The sequence below is a fragment of the Anomaloglossus baeobatrachus genome, chromosome 2, assembly GCF_048569485.1.
Source record: "Anomaloglossus baeobatrachus isolate aAnoBae1 chromosome 2, aAnoBae1.hap1, whole genome shotgun sequence".
NCBI lineage: Eukaryota > Metazoa > Chordata > Amphibia > Anura > Aromobatidae > Anomaloglossus > Anomaloglossus baeobatrachus.
In genome coordinates, this window is record NC_134354.1 from 258,207,903 (window position 1) to 258,230,298 (window position 22,396).

Sequence of the window (22,396 nt, forward strand, 5' to 3'; positions counted from 1 at the left end):
TCTCAAAATTTTTATAAATATGTACAGTTTGGAATTTTTAGTGCTGAAGTGCACATTTAGTGCTGGCTTTTTGTTTTTTCTTCAATGGTTTAACAAGACTAGTCGATCATGGCAAGGCTTGTTCTGAGTGGAACGTAAGAAATTGAGTGCACGTGCTCAGCTTCATATCCAGGGTTGTCTTTTCAAAATAGATGCATGAATGCTGCCAGCATTGCTGCAGAGGTTAAAGAGGTGGATCAGCCTGTCAGTGCTCAGACCATACACCAAACACACACTCCATCAAAGTGGTCTGCATTGCTCTCTTCCCAGGAGGAAGCCTCTTCCAAACATGATGCACAAGAAAGAAAGCCCACAGGACAAGACGACTAAAGGACATTGATTAGTGGAACCATGTCCTGTGGTTTGAAGAGATCAAGATAAACTTATTTGGTTCAGATGTGTCAAACAAGTGTGGCGCCAACCAGGTGATGAGTACAAAGATAAGTGTGTGCTGCCTACAGTCAAACATGGTGGGGAGTGTCATGGTTTGGGGCTGCATGAGCTCTACAGTTTATTGAGGAAACCAATATGTATTGTGACATACTGACGCAGAGCATGATCCTCTCCCTTTGTATTCAACATAACTACTCCAAACACACCTCGAAGACGACCACTGCCTTGGCAAAGGCGCTGGACTAGCCAAACATGTCTTTAGACCTAAACCCTATTGAGCATTTGTGGGGCATCCACTAGCTCTATGATGACATCATGGAGGATAAAAGTGGATTCCAGTGGCTCCAGTGAAGTTCTACTGAACTCCATGCACAAGAGAATTAAAGTAGTGCTTGAAAATAAAATAATGGCAGCCACACAAAATAGTCACAATTTAGTCATTTTTTTATCTAGGGGTGCACTCACTTTTGTTACTAGTGGTTTTGACATTAAAAGCTGTATGTTGATTTAGTGGGCACACCAAATTTACAGTTCTACAAGCTGTACACTAAAGACATCACTTTGATACAAAGTTAATCAGTGTTGTCCCATGGAAAAAAAAACACCTAAATATTTATAAAAATGTAAGGGGGTGTACTAAGTTTTGTAATGTACTGTATACACACACACACCTATTCTACATACATAGGTATATGTAGGCTTTGCATTTTGCAGGATGAGACTAAATTTTGAATGACTGTTCAGTTGAGCCCACAAAACAAACATTGCTGAAAGTCGGGAATAAGGGGGACAAGCCTACGAGGCTGGTTACTAATGATAGCTATCGTTTTATAAGCATATAGAGCATGAAATACACAAGTAAAAATATTAGGCAGTTGCTTAAAGATACGGGTCTATTGTATAAATGAAGACTTTAAAAGCATACAAGAATACTAAAAGTGAAAGTTAGCCCAGTTCTGTTATTTCATGAAATTACAAGGATTTATGAAAATAGTAAAGTCAGGAGCAGGGACAGGTCCCTTTGTAAGACATTTAAGTTATAAAGGTTGCAAAAAAAAAAAAAAAAAAAAAAAAAAGTGTGTTTCCTTTTTTAACCCCTTCAGCCCCCAGCCTGTTTTCACCTTAAAGACCTGGCCATTTTTTACATTTCTGACCAGTGTCACTTTGACAGGTTATAACTCTGGAACACTTCAACGGATCCTGGCGATTCGGACATTGTTTTTTCGTGACATATTGTACTTCATGTCAATGGTAAATTTAGGCCGATATTTTTTGCGTTTGTGAAAATTTTGGAAATTTGGCGAAAATTTTGAAAATTTCGCAATTTTCAAAATTTGAAATTTTATGCCCATAAATCTGTGAGATATGTCACACAAAATAGTTACTATATAACATTTCCCACTTGTCTACTTTACACCAGCGCAATTTTCGAAACAATTTTTTTTTTCCGTTAGGAAGTTAGAGGGGTTCAAAGTTCATCAGCAATTTTTCATTTCTCATTTTTCCAACAAAATTTACAAAAAAAAATTTTTTAGGTACCACATCACATTAGGAGTGACTTTGAGAGACCTAGGTGACAGAAAATACCCAAAAGTGACCCCATTCTAAAATCTGCACCCCTCACTCTGCTCAAAACTACATCCAAAAAGTTTATTAACCCTTTAGGAGCTTTACAGCAACCAAAGCAATGTGGAAGGAAAAAAATGAAAATTTTACTTTTTTTTTTTTTTTTTTTTTTACACAAAAATGTTACTTTAGCCATAAAATTTAGTGCAATTTCTCCTGAGTACACCGATATCTCATATGTGGGGGAAATCAATTGTTTGGGCGCACGGCAAGGCTCGGAAGAGAAGGAGCATCATTTGAATTTTTGAAAGCAAAATTGTCTGGAATAATTAGCAGATGCGATGTTGCGTTTGGAGACCCCCTGCGGTGCCTAAACAATGGAGCTCCCCCACAAGTGACCCCATTTTGGAAACTAGACCCCTCATGGAATTTATCTAGATGTTTATTGAGCACTTTGAACCTCTGGGGGCTTCACAAAAGTTAATAACTTTGAGCCGTGAAAATAAAAAAAAAAAAAAAAAAAAATACCACGAAATTGTTACTTCAATCAGGTAGCTTTTTTTTCCACAAGCGTATCAGGAAAAATTGCAACATAAAATGTATTGTGCAATTTCTCCTGAGTACACAGATACCTCATATGTGGTGGAAAGTAATTGTCTGGGCACACGGCGGGGCTCAGAAGAGAAGGAGCGCCATTTCACATCAAAATTGGTTGGAATTATTAGCGTACGCCATGTTGCGTATGGAGACCCGCTGAGGTGCCTAAACAATGGAGCTCCCCCACAAGTGACCTCATTTTGGAAACTAGACCCCCATGGCATAAATCTACATGGGTAATGAGCACTTTGAACCCTCACGTACTTCATACATTGAGGCATAAAAACAAAAAAGTACTTTTTTTTTTCCCACAAAAATGTTATTTTAGGCTCAATTTTTATAATTTTTACAGGGGTATCAGGATAAAATGGACCGCAAAATTTGTTGGGCAATTTGTTCTGAGTACGCTGATACCTCATATGTGGCAGAAAACCACCGTTTTGGCGCACGGCAGAGCTCCAGAGGGAAGGAGCGTCATTTGACTTTTTAAATGGAAAATTAGCTGGAATTGTTAGCCGCACCATGTTGCGTTTGGAGATCCCCCTGATGTGCCCAAACAGTGGAGCTCCCCCACATGTGACCCCATGTTGGAAACTAGACCCCCCCATACAAAGAAATATTAGTTTGGCAAAATAAAAAAATAGACGTCAGTAAAAAAAAAAAAAAAATATATTATATATATACACACACACACACACACACACACACACACACACACACACACACATATATATAAAATGAGCGCCTGCAACTGACACTAAAGCAAGTGCCACACGTGAGAGCAATGCACAAATCTCGCATCACATCACCCGACACAGCCGCACACTCCTGTCTGGAAGAGAGCGACCGTGCCGGATGATGCGGAGTGAGGCTTGTGCATCGCTTTCATGTGTGGCACTGGGCTGACCCTTACAATATTCAGTAAAAAATACTGTAGTTGACGATTACTACAGTATAATTTTACTGGCCCTAAACTAAGTTTATTTGTATTTCTTTCTTAGTTTACATAAAAAAAATTAGGACGAATGCACGGATGTGCTGCAAAAAGGGAGGGGGGGGGGGGGACTAGGTGGGATGGAAAAAAGATGGATGGAGGATAGAAGAGGGCGCAACGGATGCAGGAGCAGCGGAGGATGGGATAGGGGGCGCGGCGGAGGATGGGATAGGGGGCGCGGCGGAGGATGGGAGAGGGGGCGCGGCGGAGGATGGGAGAGGGGGCGCGGCGGAGGATGGGAGAGGGGGCGCGGCGGAGGATGGGAGAGGGGGCGCGGCGGATGGAGGAGCGGCGGAGGAAGGGGGGCGAGGGGAAGGGTGGAATGGGAGTGGGAGGTGAGATTGGGGATAGCTACCTTACAGAATGGATCTAGGCAGCAGATCCGGGAGGGGGCAGAGGATTAAGGGGATGGGAGAGAGCAGGCAGCAGATCAGGGAGGGGGCAGAGGCTGATGGGGGAGTGAGGTGGCAGATGCAGGGGCGAAGCGGCAGATGCAGGGGCGCAGCGGCAGATGGGGAGAGTGCAGTGGCTAATGGGGAGAGTGCAGCGGCAGATGCAGGGGCGGTGGAGCGACTGATGGGGAGAGTGCAGTGGCTAATGGGGAGAGTGCAGCGGCAGATGCAGGGGCGGTGGAGCGGCAGATGCAAGCAGGCAGCAGAAAGAAAGCAGTGGCGTCAGATGCAGGGGGGGGCGCAGCTTGAGAGCAGTGGCGTCAGATGCCTCCATGCATCTGACGCCGCTGCGCCCCCCCTGCATCTGACGCCACTGCTTTCTTTCTGCTGCCTGCTTGCATCTGCCGCTCCACCGCCCCTTACTGCTGAGTAGCGGCATAACATGCAGGGGCGCAGCCGGAAAGTAGCGGCGTCACATGCAGGGGGAGAGTAGCGGCGTCAGATGCAGGGGCGCAGCGGGAGAGCAGGGGCGAAGCACATTGAGCAGGGCAGCGGTGGATCGGGGGCTGTGACTCACAGATGGGCGCCCGCAGGGATCGCTCTCCTCAGATTCCAAGGAGGGAGAAGCTAAGGAGAGCGATCTCCTACAGCGAGCTCACCCGGTCCCAGATGCACGGTACTGGTTGGAGAGATGGGTCACAAGGCCGATCTCTCCAATCAGAGCTGGGGGCGGGTGCAGTAAAGCACACTGAGCTCCAGCCAATGGCCAGTGCTGCAGCTGCACTGACATAGCTGGATTTCAATGCTTCAGCAATTTTCAATGGCTGAAACATAACACTGGCTGTGATTGGCTGACGAACGCCGCTCAGCCAATCACAGCCTCCGTAGGTCCGGTAAGGAGACACCACCCCTCCTGAGGTCAGGTACAAGTCCTCTCCTTCCCGAATCTACAGTTTAAAACCGATGGCGGTGCCCGGTGCTCTGGTGCCGCGATTCCGCCATGACGGATGTATCCGTCATGGGTCTTTAAGTACCAGGGCACCATGACGGCTAGATCCGTCAAAGGTCGTGAAGGGGTTAATATACATTTCTAACTCTTTTACAAGAGAACAGATGATCACCAAGTTACATAGCGCAGAAACCCTGCAGTGTTTAGCTGTATAAGGCTATGTTCACACTAGAAAAATGATTTTTCTTAAGAAATTTCTCAAGAGTGAAGGATTAGCGCACCTGCGTTTTTGCCGCGTTTTCGGTGCGTTTTTACTGCTGGTTGCTCCCTGCGTTATTGTGCCAATTATCTATGGCAAATAACGCAGTTCGCTGCAGAAAAGAAGTGACATGCTCATTCTTTTTCTTAAGAAAATCTACTGAAAGAATTTTCTTAAGAAAAAAACGCAGTGTGCGCACAGCTATTTTTTTTTGCCATAGGTTTTGCTGGGGAATGTCTGCAGAAAGGTTACAAGAATTTATCAAGAAATTTCTGCAGCAAAAACGGACCAAAAACGCAGGTAAAAAAACGCAGTGTGTGAACATAGCCTAAAAGTGGTAATCCCAAGGAACAAGAATCCAAATAAGCAGATGTTTGTATCTGATCAGGGCTGTCTCCATTGCAATCCATGAACCACACACCCATCTATCGGGAGATTACAAACCAAGAACGAGGGCACCTGGAGTCATCATCCACCACCATGCCCTAAGAAGGTATGATCACTCAGTACATTGGAGAGAGTAAAGGCCGCTTACACACAACGATATCGCTAGTGATCTCGTTAGCGATGTGCCACGCCCAGATCGTTGCTACGATTTGCCGAGATTGCTCATAGGTCGTTTTGTAGCAGTCACACGTACACATCTCACAAACGACGCTACATCGTTCAGAGATATATGGTTTGACCAAGGCGGTCGTGTGGACACAGTCACACAGCATTCCTCCCAACGATTCCGGCAACGACAGAGGCGTATAAGTGTCCATAACATACACCCTGGCGTGACACCAATTAGAGCGGAGGAGGCGTGGAGCATTGTCGTAACGACATGCCCGCGTCACTGATGACGGACGCACTAACGATGTTGTTAGTCGTTGGCAGGGTGTCAAACGTAGCAATATGTTTGCTGCGTTCGAAACGAACGATATTTTGAAAATGAACAACGTGTCAGCAATCAACAATTTTCGCTATTTTTACGTTCGTTCGGAGTCGATCGTAGGTGTCACACGCAACGACGTCGCGAACGACGACGGAAGTGCGTCACGAAAACAGTGACCCCGACGACATATCATCAGATAAATTGTAGCGTGTAACAGGGCCTTAAGACTGCAATATGGGTCCAAGCTTTATAGGAATTTTCTACAAATAACTGCACCACAGCTACAATAATTTTTTTTTTGTCAAAAAGATGAAAATATATATTAAAATAAATTTGTAAAATTGTTTGGCTTTCTTAGGTGTACTGGTGAAAGTATTCTGAAAAGGGAGTTTTATATTATTATTATTTATTTATAGAGCGCCATTAATTCCATGGTGCTGTACATGAGAAGGGGTTACATACAGAATACATACACAAGTTACAGTAGACAGACTAGAATGTAAGCCCGCAAGGGTAGGGCCCTCTTCCCTCTGTACTATAGGATATTGGGGAGGAGAGTAGGTGGGGGTGTAGATTGGGCGGCAGCTCCGCACGGTGGTCGGGCGGCAGCTCCGCACGGTGGTCGGGCGGCAGCTCCGCACGGTGGTCGGGCGGCAGCTCCGCACGGTGGTCGGGCGGCAGCTCCGCACGGTGGTCGGGCGGCAGCTCCGCACGGTGGTCGGGCGGCAGCTCCGCACGGTGGTCGGGCGGCAGCTCCGCACGGTGGTCGGGCGGCAGCTCCGCACAGTGGTGAAGCAGTGAGGTCATTGTAGATTATAGGCATTTCTGAACAGATGGGTTTTCAGGTTCCGTTTGAAGCTTGCAAGGGTAGCAGATAGTCTGACGTGTTTAGGGTCCTACGATTGACATTTATTGCAAATTAACAAGTGATAAAAGCTTTGATTGCTTGGATGCCACGAAATACTAGAACAGGAGGAGTCCTGGAGCCCTACTCCTGAAGGAACAATTGCTGACAAACCAGTAGCTGTCAAGTGGTGAGCACAGCGGAGTACAAGGCTTGGCTTTTGACACAAGTCCTACTGACCACGAATGAAGCACAGCTTTCACGTTTGACCATTGCTCCATTGAAGCTGCTCCTTACTGCAGCTTCAAATGAAGCTGCTCCTTACCCATAATCATTAGAACTAGGATCCTAAATTATAGGCATTAAATGTCAATTGTAGTATATGCAGAATAGTTATAGTATCCTTACTAATGGGATTCATGGTTAAAAATGTCAGATGCCCTTGTTGCGACTACACGTCATTCAGGCCACTTGTCCAGGGGTGAACTGTTCTTAATTAGGCCAGACGGGGTTTCTTTGTTTAGTAAATCAAGTGAAGTTAGCTATTGTTACATGTCACACTGGAGCCCTGATCCGTGCAGACTTTCTGAAGACAGCCAAGACTGTGGATAAGAGCACCCACTGATCCTCATGCCTTCACAACCCTTATTAAAAATAGAACCCTCATCACGTGCCCCAGTTCTCATGAGAGTCAAGAAGTTGGAACTTGCCCTCGATCTGACATCAATTTTTAAGATGGACCATTTAGATCATTATTAATCTAGACAAAATATTTTGAAGGTGGAAAACTGACTGAAAAATTTTTTTTTTTTTTGAAGAATGTTGCAAAAAGTTCTGATAGCATTATACAAGTCATTGGGGTATGCCAGGTGTCATTTCAATCAAGCAGTCAGCCATTTTCATTTTTCTTCCCATCACAAAACGGAAATTTTAAAAAAAAGTCAGCTATGAACTCAGCCCTAGCCTTCCATGCAGGCTTCTCAGTTAAAATATAACATCACTATGTATTAGCATGTCTAGGACAAGGGAAGTTAAGGACAGAACAGACTGTGACCCCACTGCATTAGACCAGTTACATTTTATCCAGAAGGTTCTGTTCCTGCTTTGAGCAACTAAAAAAAATAGTTTCCTTGCTCAATGAAGCAGAACATCTGCACCAGAGTGTTTCTAGCTACTAAATAGGTCTGAGGCGGACTATATTTACTCTAACGTCCCTGTGCGCGCACATAGCGAGGCAGATAATATGTTTATCTGGGACCAGTGCCCTCTCCTTTTGCAATGGTGGCCGTAATCTGTCACAATTCCACCTGCTCATTCTCCCCAGATGGAGATTCCACGTCCAATATTGTTTAGAAGATCCTTGGTCCGACCATTGTGTCTACTGGATCCCTCGTTTCTACCTTCATGGCTCGCTTTAGATGTAGGTGAGAGTGCACCTAAATATTCTTGTGTGTGCCAGTCCCCCTGCGTAGGAGGGGGCATGAAGTTATGGGTGGAGAATTGTAATGGCCAGGAATAGCTCTTCTGCTTCAGCCCAGCTTGTTTGTGTGTAACTTCTGCTTTCTGTCTGACTCAGTGTGACACCAGTGCACTGCAGACACAGCGTCAGCTCGAAAAAGTGCATATACTCAGACCACCAATAGTTTCTCCATGTCATCTCACACTATCCCTAAAGATCACAGGAGACTTCATTTCTTCTGGAGTTATAGAATAGGAGACTTTACTGTCCATGTCCTCATGTCACCCTCTACGATTAAAGATTAGGTAGTCCCACAGAAATCACCCACGGATGGTGCAAGAAACCTGTTATACATCTATATGCAAGTAAATAGATCACATCAGTAAAGACCAGGAATGCATCAGTTGGAATCCATACTGTTTGGTTCACAGGGGATTGCCCCATTTAGATACAGTCAGCAAGGTTTGTTTCCAATAGCAGGACTGTGAACCCAGCACTAGTTGTGACTTTGGGTTCTTACACCCTGACATTTTTTTAATGGTCTGAACAAGGACACATTCATTTTGGTTGGTATGTTCAGAGGAGACATGTTCAATTGTGATCTGATTTACAGACCAAAAGGCACCCAATCAAGTGAAAACATGGATAAAACACTAGGATGTCATCTGTACTTGGCAGAACAGGCTTGAACAAGATTTCATAGACAAAAAAACCCCCACAGATGAAACAGTATGTAAAAATGTATTAAACTGACCAAAATTGCATCCAACACATTGAAGGGAAAAAAAAAAAAATAAATAAACGGATTTTGTGTACTCACCGTAAAATCGTTTTCTCTTAGCCATCATTGGGGGACACAGGACCATGGGTGTTATGCTGCTTATCCATAGGAGGACACTAAGTAGATGCAAAGATGTTAACTCCTCCCCTGCAGTATACACCCCCTGGCTCAGCCAGGCTACTTCAGTTTTAGTACACAAGCAGTAGAGGAACAAGTAACAAAAAAACGTGTGTGAATACTCATAACAAAAAAGTACCGAGACAGAAAAAAAGCTAAGGCCCAACAGGGCAAAAGGGAGGGTGATGTGTCCCCCAATGATGGCTAAGAGAAAACGATTTTACGGTGAGTACACAAAATCAGTTTTCTCTGACGCCTCATTGGGGGACACAGGACCATGGGACGTCCTAAAGCAGTCCATGGGTGGGTAAATAATAAACAAAGCAACCCAAGGACTAGGAACCAGTCCTAGATAGCCAGGAGCGCCTACTGAGATAGGTACTCCCCTATCGTTTGCAGAATTTTCCTACCTAGGTTCACCTCAGCTGAAGCCTGGGTATGGACTCAGTAATGCTTTGAAACAGTATGTAGGCAAGACCAGGTCGCAGCCTTACACCTCGGTTCCACCTAATGGCCCAAGAGGCGCCAACTGCTTACGTGGAAGGAGTCCGCAGCCCACTAGGAATGGGCTTGAGTTGCAAGCAGTAGACCTCGTGGATCGCAGAGCGAATGCAGCGAGCCAGCGTTGCCTATGAAGCTGCCTCTCCTTTCTTAGGCCTTTCAAGAATGATGAACAAGGAGTCTATGTTTCTAAAGGGGCTGTCCTGGGTACGTAATATCTGAGAGCCCTCACAAGGTCTAGCGAATATAGAACCCTTTCCACCCTATGGACTGGTTGTGGACAAAAGGAAGGCAGAACAATGTCCTCGTTCATATGAAACGGGGAAGTAACCTTCAGAAGAAAATCCGGAAGGGGGCGTAGAACCACCTTGTCCTGATGAAAGATCAGAAAGGGTTCATGGCAAGAGAGTGCTGCCAGCTCCGAAACTTGTCTGATGGACGTAATTGCCACTAGGAATGTTACCTTCCAGGAGAGAAGAGAGCAAGAGAAGATTCCTTAAGAGGTTCAAAAGGGGACCTCTGGATACCGTCCAAGACGAGATTGCAGGTCCCATGGGTCCAGCGACCATTTATACAGGGAAACTAGATGGGAAACACCCTTGAGGAAAATCTTGACTTGCGGATTGCAAGCTAGGCGGTATTGATAGAATATTGAGAGAAATGAAACCTGCCCCTTAAGGGAGATGAGGACCAACCCCTTTTGCAACCTGACTGCAAAAAAAAAAAAAAAAAACAAGAATTCTAGGGATCGCCAGAGGCATAGGTTGGACATTAGATTCCCTGCACTGGGAAAGGAAAGTTTTCCACGTACGGTGGTAAATACGGGATGAAGGCCGGCTTTCGGTCACTGTACATGGTGGAGATGACCGCAGGAGAGAATCTCGCTCTTGTTAAAGTCCAGGTCTCAATGGCCAGGCCGTCAGCTTCAGGGCTCTGGAGTTCTGATGGGAAATGGGCCCTTGGGTCATCAGGTCTGGGATGCTTATGAGGCGCCATGAGCAATTGTACTAATTCAGCATACCAGGCACACCTGGGCTAGTCCGGTGCCATTAGTATCACCGGGACTCCTTCTGCCTTGATCTTCCTGATTACTCGCGGCAGCAGGGGCAGAGGCGAAAAACATGTAAGTTGGACGGAAACAACTTCAGGAGACTAGAGCATCCGCGCCAATGGACTGTGGATCACGTGGCCTGGCTAAGAACGTGGTTACCTTTGCGTTCAACCTTGAGGCCATTAGATCCACGTCTGGTGTACTCCAGTGAGTGCAGATATGTGGGAACAGTTCTGGGTGGAGAAACCACTCTCCGGCGACCAGGCCTTGGCGACTTAGAAGGTCCGCCGCCCAGTTCTCTACTCCCGGTGTGTGTAACGCTGAAAAACACGGACCCCCGTCGATTAGGCCCAGGTGAGGATCCTGATGACCTCGGGATAAGTGGTCTTGCTGCTGGTACCTCCCTGCCGATTGACATAGGCCACAGCTGTTGCATTGTCCAATTGGACCCGAATCAAACGACCTGCTAGCAGAAGGGGGGAATGACCTGAGAGCGAGAAGATCGCGCTGATTTTCAGGATGATTTCTGGGAAGGGAAGACTCCTGGGGTGTCCAACGTCCCGAAGCAGTGTGGAGCCAGTACGCTGCTCCCCAGACTAAGAGGCTGGCATCCGTGGTCAGGAGTAGCCAGTCCACTTGGGGGAGAAAAACTCCTTGATATGGAAGACGACTGAAGCCACCAGCAAAGCGCATACCTGACTGAAGGTGTCAGGTGAAAAGTTCATCCAAGGCCCGTTTCACACATCAGTGAAAAACACAGACGTTTTTCACTGGCGTGTAAAATACGCACATGTCCCTGCGTGTGCCGTGAATCACGGCACACGTGGGTTGTCTAAGTGCAATCCGGGCTCAGTTCTCCGTGGCCCGTGATTGCACTTAGCAATCAACTCACCTGTGCCCGCTCCCGCTCTCCGTGGTGCTGAATCCTCCCGCGGTGCAGCATCCGGCCGGCGGTGACCCCTGCAGCAGCTGCTTCCGGGTCGGCTGTGTCGTGCATCATTAAGATGCGCGACAGTAATCAGCCGGCTTAGAAGCAGCAAGCTGCATGGGCTGCAGAGAGCGTCGCTGAAGCCAGGTGAGTTAAAATGTTTTTTATTTTAAATGTACGTTTTTTTCTGGCACGTGTTTCACGGACCACACCACTGCGTGGTCCGTGGGACATCAGTGATGCCAGAAAAAAAATGGACATGTCTCCGTGCGGCAATCACGCACACGCGGGTATGCCGCACGGAGACACATGCAGTGAAAAATCACTGACGTGTGAGCAGACCCATTCATTATAATGGGTCTGCGTATGTCAGTGATTCTGGTACGTTTAAAAAAAAAAAAAAAAGCACAAACGTACCAGAATCACTGACGTGTGAAAGGGGCCCAAGGAAAAGGGGATCTTGTCCCAGGCAGCTAGAAGCGCAAGCTGCAGTGGGCAGTGGTGTGGCTAAGCGAGCAGCACTGCCTCTATAGCCGCCACTATCCTACCTAGCACTCTCATACTGAATCGTATGGAGCGAGAGAAGTATGTAGAGGGCAGTGTACCGCTTGTTGTAGAGCGGTCGCCTTGTCTTGAGGGGAAAATATCAAGCCTCGAAGAGTGTCCAGGGACATGCCCAGGGAGGTGACGGATTTTGACGGGATCGGGGATGATTTGGCTGGAGTCAGAAGCCGCCCTAAGCGGGATAGGGTGCCCACAGAGATCTGCACGCTGGTTGAGCCCTTGATGAGGAGGTCATCCAAGCAAGGCAGAACAGCCACTCTCCTGGCGTTAAAGGGCACTCATGGCGGCCGCCATGACCTTAGTTAAGACCCTTGGTGCTGTGGCAGAGCCGAGGGTAGGGCCACAAATGAAAAGAAAAAAAGAAGTCCTGAACCACGAAGCGGAGGAACTTTTGGTGAGCTGGAGCGATGGGTATGTGCAGGTACGCGTCCCTGATAGCTAGGGAGGCAAGGAATTCTCCTTCGACCATAAAAGTAAAAGGTAATAATGGACCCTAGGAAGTCCATTCTGAATCTCCTTACGTGCACGTTTGCTCAGGTGTTAGGAGGTCCAGGATGGGACGAACTGACCCGTCCTTTTTTGGTGGACCACGAGAGGTTAGAATAGAAGGCCTTAAACCTCTCGCCGTCCGGAACAAGTACCATCACCTCTGCCATTTGGAGGGAGTGGATCGCTGAGGAGAAGGCCTCGTGGTGTTTTGGAGCCTTTGGGAGAGGGGGGGTGTTGAGAGAAAAGACTGACCAGGGAATCGGGTCCAGAATTCAATGTGGTAAACGGAAGACACAAGGTATCACACCCATTTGTGGTCTGAGGCAGCGGCCCAGATGGAGGATGACGAGACTCCTCGGTCTTTGTCTAGACTGCCAGGACGAGGTGGACTTGGGGAGGGCTGAGAAGGTCGGGCCCCGCGTATCTAGTAAAAAAACATCCTGGGCTAGAGTTGGGGGAGGGAGGTACTCTTTTCCTCCCGTGGCGTCAGACAAAAAAAAAAAAAAAAAAAAAACACGGAAGGATCTCAACTCCTGTGGAGATGGCAGTCTGATGCCTGCTGCCTGGTCACACTGGTGCGGAGCGTGTATCAACTCAGAGCCTGCAAGAGGGGCTGAGGAACTTTTCCATCTGCTCTGGAAAAATCGGAAGGATCTCACCTCAGCTCCTGTGGAGATGGCAGTCTGCTGCCTGGTCACACTTGGTGCAGAACACGTATCAACTCAGAGCCTGCAAGAGGGGCTGAGGAAGTTTATCTGCTCTGGAAAATCAGTGCCATGAGACCTGTCTTCCAGTAACAGCCCAGGATCCAGCGTCGCAGGAGGGGTACGGGCAGGCAAGACTCCGCGTTCCCGCCTGTTGATTGTTTTGGGAAAATCGGTCCCCGAAGGAAACAGTCGCCCTCTAAAAACATAAAAAATTCTTGCTGCAGAGATGTGCCTCCTATAGACACTAAGTTAAAACTGAAGTAGCCTGGCTGGGCCAGGGGGTGTTTACTGCAGGGGAGGAGCTAACATCTTTGCATCTACTTAGTGTCCTCCTATGGATAAGCAGCATAACACCCCAGGTCCTGTGTCCCCCAATGAGGGGTCAGAAATATATTTTTTATTATAAAAAGATATAGATCAGTACACAAGATTAACAACTTCAGAAACTGGACCCAGTGTTGACTGTTGATACAGTTTAGGGGTAGACACTTGGTGTCGCCTCCCGTTATCGGTCATTGGAAGGGCAAATTTAATCAAAGTTGTGTTGATACCCAAGTTGTTGCATCCTCTCCAGAATTCCACAGTCTTTGTTAAGTTGCAATTTAATTTGAAAATTAAACACTTTAGACAACTCATCTGGAACAGAACAACAGGCTAGAATTCATTTTAAAATCCTGCAGAGAAGGAGGATGGGGAATTGGCAGTACCCAACCCATGGCTACATTGTGGAGGTGTGTCAAATGCAACACGTTAGGGCTGCTTCTCACTTGCGAGTTTCTCGCAGTAGAGCAATGCAAGAAAATCTTGCATTGGAATCGGACACGTTAGTCAATGATTCAGCTCGCATTTGCGATTTTTTTTCTCAGTCCAAATCGGACTGAGAAAAATAAATAAATAAATAAATAAATCGCAGCATGCTGCTTTTTTGCGAGTTTCTACTGCGAGTCTCTCCAATGCAATTCTATGGGAGCGTGTAAATAATCGGATGTCACGGGACGGCACTCCCACCATCCTAGTGACATCCGATTTTCTAAATACATTTCTCGCATGTTTCCTAAAACACTAGAAACGAGTGATGTCTCACAATGTCTGTCAATCTATATTCTCTGCCAGTCGGTCTCTCCCTCTCGGTCTCTATTCTCTCTCTGTCGGTCCGTCACTATCTCTGTCCCTCTCTCACAGTCTGTCGGTCATTTTCCCCTCCTCTCTCATACTCCCCGTTCCCCGGCGCGGCGCTGCACGGCGTTCACAATGCTCCGGCGGCTTTTACTATTTTGAAAAAGCCGGCCACTCATTAAACAATCTCGTATTCCATGCTTTCCCCACCCACAGGCGCCTATGATTGGTTGCAGTGAGACACGCCCCCACGCTGAGTGACAGATGTCTCACTGCACCCAATCACAGCAGCCGCTGGGCGTGTCTATACTGTGCAGTGAAATAAATAATTAAAAAAAAAAAACAAAAAAAAAAAACAGTGTGCTGTCCCCCCCCAATTTTAATACCAGCCAGATAAAGCCATACGGCTGAAGGCTGGTATTCTCAGGATGGGGAGCTCCACGTTATGGGGAGCCCCCCAGCCTAACAATATCAGTCAGCAACCGCCCAGAATTGCCGCATACATTAGATGCAACAGTTCTGGGACTGTACCTGGCTCTTCCCGATTTGCCCTGGTGCGTTGGCAAATCGGGGTAATAAGGAGTTAATGGCAGCCCATAGCTGCCACTAAATCCTAGATCAATCATGTCAGGCGTCTCCCCGAGATACCTTCCATGATTAATCCGTAAGTTACGGTAAATAAACACACACACCCGAAAAAATCATTTATTAGAAATAAAAAACACTAACAAATTCCCTCATCATCACCAATTTAATAAGCCCCAAAAAGCCCTCCATGGATTCCGCCGGACATGGAGGGCTTTTTGGGGCTTATTAAATTGGTGAACCAGGGAATGTTAGTGTTTTTTATTTTTAATAAATGATTTTTTCAGGTGTGTGTGTGTGTGTGTGTGTGTGTGTGTGTGTGTGTTTATTTACTGTAACTTACAGATTAATCATGGAAGGTATCTCGTGGAGACGCCTGACATGATTAATCTAGGATTTAGTGGCAGCTATGGGCTGCCATTAACTCCTTATTACCCCGATTTTCTAACGCACCAGGGCAAATCGGGAAGAGTCGGGTACAGTCTGGGACTGTCGCATCTAATGTATGCGGCAATTCTGGGCGACTGCTGACTGATATTGTTAGGCTGGGGGGCTCCCCATCCTGAGAATACCAGCCTTCAGCCGTATGGCTTTATTTGGCTGGTATTAAAATTGGGGGGGTGAACGCACGCCTTTTTTTTATTAATTATTTATTTCACTGCACAGTATAGACACGCCCACCGGCTGCTGTGATTGGGTGCAGTGAGACCTGTCACTCAGCGTGGGGGCGTGTCTCACTGCAACCAATCATAGGCGCCGGTGGGAGGGGAAAGCAGGGAATAAGATTGTTTAATGAGCGGCCAGCATATTCAAAATAGTAAAAGCCGCCGGAGCAGTGTGAACGCCGTGCAGCGCCGCGGATCGGGAGGGAGGGGGGGATAATTGGGGAGTATGAGAGAGGACTGCTAACTTCAGTCACTCAGGGGATTAGCGGTCACCGGTGAGCCCTTCACAGGTGACCGCTAATCAGGACGTGGCACAGACAGAGCCGCAGCATGACAATGAAGTCGGGTCAAGTTCACCCGAGTTCATTCTTTTTTTATCGTGCGGCTCTGTCTGTGTCTGCTGTCATCTGCCATTCAGCTCTGCTACATGGCTGTCTGTGTCTGCTGTCAGCGGCCATGTAACAGAGCTGAATGGCAGATGACATAGTAAAAAATACGCATTACACACGCATTACACACGCTAGTAAAATTAATTTATTCAGAAAAAGCATTGCACTTGCCTTGCACTCGCACCTAACGTAAACTAAAATCAGCCGAGTTTTTTTTCAGCCCAGTTGGACCGATTTTACTCGCATAGATGTGTTTCCAGTCTTAGAGAGTGGGGAGTGGGGGAAGATGCAAGAGGCCGGTTGGTATGGGAAAACACCCGGTGAACTCTCTGGAAGTAGGAGGTCTACAGAAATCTAGGACAATGCACCCAACACTTGCAATGGTTTACAAAAGTGTGGGATGGAGGTGGGAAGGGAAGGATCTGATGGCATCTCAGGGATAGCAGTATTGCCCTCTGTGGTATAATTAAGGGCTATCAGAACCACAGAAACTCCAGTTTTGGAAAATATGGGAGCATATTTTATTTATTATCTGTTAATAGTAAGGTGTAAATGGATAAAGGATATTGATATTAGGGAACATTGAATGTGTAGACATAAATTGAACAATTTTATTAAAGAGGTCATCTCTAGCCATTTGAAAAGTGGCAAAAAGTGTGTGGCTGAGTGATAGGAAAAGCCACCATTGTTCCATCATGTTAATCAACAGCGAGGATTTGTACAAATATGTACCCTAAATCTTTTTGATCATTAGCCACACATTGCAGTTACACTTTTTGCATTGACAGACAGATTGGGGCAAATCATGGTAAAAGTGTAATTTCCCTGCCATGTGAATGAACCCCATACGTTTAATATAAAAAAAAAAAAAAAAAAAAAAAAGATTATATTTAATCTATGACAATGTCAGCTGCATCAGTGCTTCCACTGATTTTTGGCTTGCAGGTACTTAGTTCCTGCCCTTTGCAAACCAATATGGTGTGGCTTTCCATGTATTCAGGCTCATTAACTGGACGGCAATGCACGTCTCTGGGCAATCCCCACATCTGACGGCTCCGCTTCCTCAATTTGTGTTACCAGGAAGTTACTCACACCCGCACCCAAATCTGCACATAAAAGATCTAACATTTTACATTATGGAAACAGGATTACTTCAGAAAGTAACTAGAATGCACAAGAAAGAAAAGTCTCCAAAGTGCGACAGATTTTAACATCTCATCAGCCCTTCGTGTCACTAAGCAAAATTTGATTACACCCAAGTGAAGTTGGTCGTAATTAGCATAAAAATAAAAAGCAAAAACCACACTCAGAATATTTTTTTTTTTGAGCAAAATTTTGGCAACCCTTCAAGCAGTTATGCCATAGCTTCTTTATGAATTGGCCTGATTAGATTTTGAAAGATAAAGATAAAGATACAGTATTCAAGAAAAGCCATCTCTTCATCAAGGGACCAGTATTTACTCTGGTGATGGAGCTCGTGGGCGTGCAGGCTGAAGTATGTGCAGTAGCTCCCGAGAGACCACTTCTCAGGAAGATCTAGGTCAGGCCCATAGATCTTTACAACTCATTTACGTATGAGAAAAGTGTGAATTTCTCTGTGACCAGAAGAAGGCTAGTAGATATCAAGGAATCATTTTATTCTGTTTCTTTTGACCTACATGCCCATATGGATGGCTTAGGAGGGTTGATCCTACTGACAGATTCCCTGCATTTTAATAGAAGCCTCTTGGCAATACACTTCTTTAGAGGACTGTGCTTCCACTCAGTAATCATTGCTGCCGGAATACCTTGCACCACAGCCTTGGTAAAACGTAGGGAGGCAGAGAGGACAGGTTTATCACCTAGTAATCCATATACTCTTGGAGACCTCTTCCGTAAGTTCCCGGCAGTTCTTATGGATACAGAAGCTTAGAAATCAGAACATGTCTCCCACATTATAGTGGAGATGTTGGATGTAGATTAAAGTAAAAGTAAAAGATCCTTTTCAAAATGTATTTATAGCTAGAACAACACTCTGAAAGGCTGTGTGCCCACGTGTGCGTATTGCATGCAGTTACGCTGCGTTCTGCACTGCAGCGTAACTGCATGTGTCCTGCGTCCAATGCACAACCTATGAAGATTGTGCATAATCAATGCCCACGTTGCGTTTTAGAACGCAGCAATTTGCATGCTGCCAAATCACTGCGTTCTAAAAAGCAACATGTCAGTTTTCGTGCGCTTTGCATGCTGTCTCCATTCTGTCTATAGGGAGAGGCAGCATCCAGAGCGCACAAATTCTGCAGTCACCAAAGTTTCAGAACGGAGCTTTTCAGCTGCGCTCTGAAGCGGACATGCAGTGACAAAATGCAGCGGTGCAGAGCGCACACACGTGGGCACATAGCCAAAGAGTCAGTCCGAGAGAGGAGTGGCACTAATGACACGTCTACAAAATATCACACATGCATGATACTGGGTGATCATTGATCATACCCCAGCAGGTAAGTATGGCAAACTTCAACTCCTGATATGGAAGGGAGCAAAGCCGAAAAAAAAAACCCCCTTTAAAAAGGGAACCAATCACTAGGATTTTCATATATAGCCTAAAGCCAGTGCTGTACTGGCACTATCAGGCCGATTCTATACATACCTGTAATGGTCAGCTCGGATGTATAGGATTTGAAATCCAAGTTTATAAAATTAGCTGCTTGTTGAGCGACAGCAGCTGAGGATCAGATAATATCTGGGGGGGAGGTATTCATAGCTATCCCCTCCCCCTGTTAGAATTAGCATAAGTATGATACAATCAACCCAGCAGGTCCTGTGGTGAGGTCATACCCATGTGACCAGAAGAGGTGGGGCCTCAGCCAACAAAGTTGGATACCAGGTCACACGGGTATGGCCTCACAGGTCTTGCTAGGTCGATTGTATCATACTTAGAATTAGCATAACGGGGGGGGGGGGAGGGGGAAATAACTGAATACCCCCCAGATATTATCTGATCCTTTAGCTGCTGTCACTCAACAAGCAGCTAATTTTATAAACTTTACTTTCTTGGATTTCAAAACCTAAACATCCAAGCTGACCACTAATGGTATGTATAGAATCGGCCTGATAAGGCCAGTGCTGTACTGGCACTAGGTTATACACGAAAATCCTGGTGATAAGAAGGGAAGCAAGTAGTCACTAGTGAATATCTTCGTGACAATAGTTCCCCTACAGGGTCAAAACCTGAATACTACAGACAGACATTGGGAAACCGCATTTTAGTGCAAGGACCGGCATACAGCGGCATTGATCTCCGCTTACATATAACTTACGTATGCTTTAATGAGAACCTGTCAGCACAATTTTGTAAGTAAAGACATGGCTGTAATACAGATGATTATTTCGATACATTGGTAAAGAAATCCACTTTATGGTTGATTTTAAATTACCATTTGAAGTGGTCTGCTTTTGATTTCGGTGCACGAGGGATGAACTGTACACAGGGTCTTCTAGTCTGATTCCCCCCACCTGCCTCCAGTCTGTGAATTACTTGCCTCCTGTGATTGAAAGCTCTGCAGTCACCCGTCACTCACAGACCAAAAGGCAAGCAGAGGAGAAGACCGCGCGGCTACTGTGCACCAAAAACACCAAATTTCTAATTAGAAGCAAACTTCAAAAATGGTGATTAAAGACGAAACACAGAAGTAGATTTCTTCTCCAAAAAGGTATTAATGTAATCAGCATTAGGCTGGACTCACACTAGCGTATGGCATCCGATGCGATATGCTAATGAACCCCGGCAAAGGCTCTGCTGCGAGCGTGAGCCGAGTGTCATGCGACTGTGACCCGATCTTGCAAATCGGGTCACAGCTATGAAGCCTAGGAGAGGGAGGGGATCACTTCCCCCCTCCCATCTCTTCCATTGTCAGCCTGTGCGTGTATCGTACTGCACTGGGATAACATCCGAGTGCAGTCCGATGTATCTCTCGCATCCATTCACTTGAATGGGTGAGAGGGATACGGCTCTAGCAGAAAATTGCAGCATGCTGCTACTTTTATCGCACACAGAATCTGGATGCGAGAAATGCTGACCAACTGCTCTCCCTCATTGACTAACATAGGTCCGAGTGCAATGCAAGATTTTATATGATATAGGTATACGGTATAGGTTTTCGAATCAGTAAACTGATCCTATGTTAATAGCAACACTTCAGGAGGCTAATGTGTTAATGGGAATCTGTCACCAGGACTTTTTTTTTTTTGTACTTCATCTGAGAGCAGGAGGATACAGGCAAAGAGACCCTGAATCCAATCAGATTACTGGGTGCAGCCGTTCTGACAAATTTTTAGATTTTGCAATGCAGCAGGGCAGAGAACGCTGCCCTTGCCTACACCAGGCTCACCGTATATAGTGTCTACGTACAGTGAGGTGCTGATCACAGAAGGGACAGAAACAGGCACGAGCTATTCACAGCAACGAGGTGCTAAACCAGAAAGTGCAAGTAAACAACACCAGGACCTTGATATGGGAAAGCATCCTTTTATTCTGTGTGTTAATCTTTACAGCATGCCGTCTTCAGATTACATAGTAAAAACCTGCTAACATTTTCCCTTTAATAAAACAGCCGCTTGTTTTTTTGCAGTGAGGGGTGGGGGGCTTTTAAGGTGTGTTAAATACTGTGAACAATTCTGGTCACCGATATATAAGAAGGACATAGCTGAACTGGAGAGGGTGCAGAGAAGAGCGACCAAGATTATTAGAGGAATGGGTGGGCTGCAATACCAAGACAGGTTATTAAACTTGGGGTTATTTAGTCTGGAAAAACGAAGGCTTAGGGGGGATCTAATCACAATGTATAAATATATGAGGGGACAGTACAGAGACCTTTCCAAAGATCTTTTTACACCTAAGCCTGCGACTGGAACACGGGGGCATCCGCTACGTCTTGAGGAAAGAAGGTTTAAATCATAACCACAGACGAGGATTCTTTACTGTACGAGCAGTGAGACTATGGAACTCTCTGCCGCATGATGTTGTAATGAGTGATTCACTACTAACATTTAAGCAGAGCCTGGACGCCTTTCTTGAAAAATTTAATATTACCAGTTATGTATATTAGATTTTATGACAGGGTGTTGATCCAGGGAACTAGTCTGATTGCCGGATGTGGAGTCAGGAAGGAAATTTTTTCCCCATTGGAACTTGTTGCCACATTGGGTTTTTTTTGCCTTCCTCTGGATCAACATGTTAGGCTACGGGTTGAACTAGATGGACTTAGAGTCTCCCTTCAACCTTAAAAACTATGAAACTATGATACTATGAAATTACTTGCATCCTAAGGCTGTATTCGATTTTGATGCAATTCTTAAAAGAGAAAAAAAAATAAAAAAGGCTTCAACATTCTCCTATTTCTGTAGTTTGTTTCATTTTCATAGGATGGTGGAAAATTACCCAACATTCAAGTCACATTTCAGTAAAACTGCTGTTTCATCTAAAAGGACCTCTTTTTGTAAAATGATACAAGAGGTCAGCAGGAAATCACATGCCCTACATGGATGAGCAGGGTATCTAAGGCTTGCCAGGCATCTGTGGCACTGGTTATCACAGGCATCCTGTAAAGTCTGAAGTGCGGCTCAGTAGCTATGACTCAGTAGCCCCATTTAGCAATGTGGATGTCAGAGCTTGTGTTTATATGTGTGTGTGGGGGAGGGGGGGGGGGCAGCGAGTACTCAGCTTAGCCGTGATATTTACGTGTCTGACAGCTGACGACAAGTGTTATGTGCAGCAAGTATGACCCTCAGTGCTCAATGGCATGGGTGTGCCAATATGTGACTGATCTCACTGTACACCTGTTCACAGGTGGAGATTGCAGGTGTACGTTATGCATACCTCCCAACTTTTCAGGAAAGGAAAGAGGGACAAAGTATGCGGCGCGCGCCGCGGCAAATTTTGACCACGCCCCTAGCCACACCCATTTGGCAGTAAGGGTCATTCAGCAGATGCCGTGGACTGTTCATTCATATTCATAGCAGTCAGAATTTTTTTATATTTCTGTGTCACTATATGACATGTTGCTTATTTGTGCCTATCAATCTGTGTTCACACGTTGCATAAATTCTGTTTCTTTTTGTTTCTGTCTGCACCAAACTACACAATAACAATCTTCTCT

The 22,396-nt window shown here is 45.8% G+C and overlaps 1 protein-coding gene across 3 annotated transcripts in view; it reads right to left on the reverse strand.

The window, feature by feature from the left end:
* Window positions 1–22,396, reverse strand: part of TFEB (transcription factor EB) — a 102,119-nt gene that overhangs the window by 46,535 nt on the left and 33,188 nt on the right. The window contains exon 1 of one of the 3 annotated variants that reach the window (XM_075335774.1): window positions 8,218–8,301. The exons of the other annotated variants lie outside the window; for them this stretch is intronic. The gene's annotated coding sequence lies outside the window, so the exon portion shown is untranslated. Of the gene's footprint in view, window positions 1–8,217; window positions 8,302–22,396 lie in introns of those variants that run through there. 3 annotated transcript variants of the gene reach the window in all.